Genomic DNA, 1,808 nt, shown 5'->3' on the forward strand with positions numbered 1-1,808 from the left:
TCAAAAAAAAAAAAAAAAAAAGGTTTTACAAAATAAATATAAACATGGAGAATTCATATAGATATAGATTTAGAAGTAAATATATAGTTTTTTTTAGTTTATTAGTTTATTAGTTTATAGTTTATTAGTTTAAATATATTAGTTTTTAATTTTGTGATATTCCTTCAGGTAGTATTTCTGTGTTTTCACTGTTATGATTAGAAGATTATTATTGGTAATGTCTGCACAAATGTTTCTACCTTTGATGTGAATTTCAATGGACATTGTTCTCTATATTATCCCATCCAAGGTGACTTCAGAGATTGTTAAGGTAAATTGTGTTTCCCAAAAAGAAGTGAAACTTCATATGAATCACTTTATTGTAATATTGGCTTTATGACAATGCTCGGCAACCAGATTGTAATATCTCCAAGGTAAACATATATATGATAACAGTTGTTAATCAAATACTAAGTAAAACGTAGACTTCCCAGTAATGGGATTATGACAATTCATTGGTCTTCTGAAATAGAGTTGAAATGTAAAAAAAAAGTGAACATTTGAATATTGATTTTCATTATTTATTTTCCAAAAAGGAAAAAGAAATGTGAAGAAATTTATAGAAACCTTAGCTCATGACCCAGTGAGGTCCTCCTAAAACATACTGAGATACCATCTATGATTTCTGCTCTCTATAGGGTTGCTGTATGTTTAGACTGGAAGATGAAAAATCACTGAGGCACTTTCCTTTAAATCTGTCATTCTCAACCTTTCTAATGCTGCGACCCTTTAATATAGTTCCTCATGTTGTGGTAACCACCAACCATAAAATTATTTTCATTGCTACTTCATAACTGTAATTTTGCAACTGTTATGAATCATAATGTAAACATCTGATATGCAGGAGACCCCAAAGGGGTCGCGACCCACAGGTTGAGAACCACTGGTTTAAATATTCTTTCCACAGAAGTAGACATGCTTCCAGATAAGAAACTCAAAGTACTATGATGTTTATTTTTCTGCTAATCTAAAATTCCTTTGGTATAGTAACCAAAATTTTTGTGTTGTTATTTATACCAATGTTTGAATGCTATTCAATAAATGGAATTTATGTAAATTTCTAAAGCTAACTATGGACAATTATAAGTTCAGGTGCTCCAGATTGCCTTGTACACCTAACAAAATTGAAGTAAAATAAAGATTTCTGCATTGGAGTGAGCAAATAGTGTTTCATTTATTGGTGAGGAAACTTGTGACTTACCCACCAGACATCAAAAGTGAGTGAGTGATTTGTGAGGTGAGACATAATGGAATAGACTATTTTTCCTCCATTATATGTCTTTTCTTCTTTGCTGGAGATTTATAAAAAGAATTCCTTGATGTTACTATTGCTTTGGTTGAAGAAAGTTGGAAGGAACATTCTTGAAAGTGGAGACAAGAGAGATGTAGAGAAACAGGCACATTAAAGTTCTTGGCTGGCACTTTCTAATCTATTTACAATTGCTTTTCCCCAAAAACAGTCCTGGCAAATTGTTGACTTCACTGACACTGATATTTGTCTAATTTCCCTGTGATTCTTTTGGTGAACTGCATATGAAATAAAAATCAAGCAGATAAATAGTGGAGAGTATATTCTACAATCCAAATTATTCACACCAAAAAATTTCATTATTTTAACCGTCAATGAACTGACACAAGTATACAACTTTCATTTTCTGATTGGTATTTTATTCACATTAGGACTGATTAGGTAGAGGTACTCTTGAAAGTTATGTCTTTTTCTTTATGATAGGATTTCAGACATGAAGTAGATTTCTATGTTGGAACAG

The sequence above is a fragment of the Otolemur garnettii genome, unplaced genomic scaffold (assembly GCF_000181295.1).
Source record: "Otolemur garnettii isolate 467f Iridium unplaced genomic scaffold, OtoGar3 scaffold00012, whole genome shotgun sequence".
NCBI classification, from domain to species: domain Eukaryota; kingdom Metazoa; phylum Chordata; class Mammalia; order Primates; family Galagidae; genus Otolemur; species Otolemur garnettii.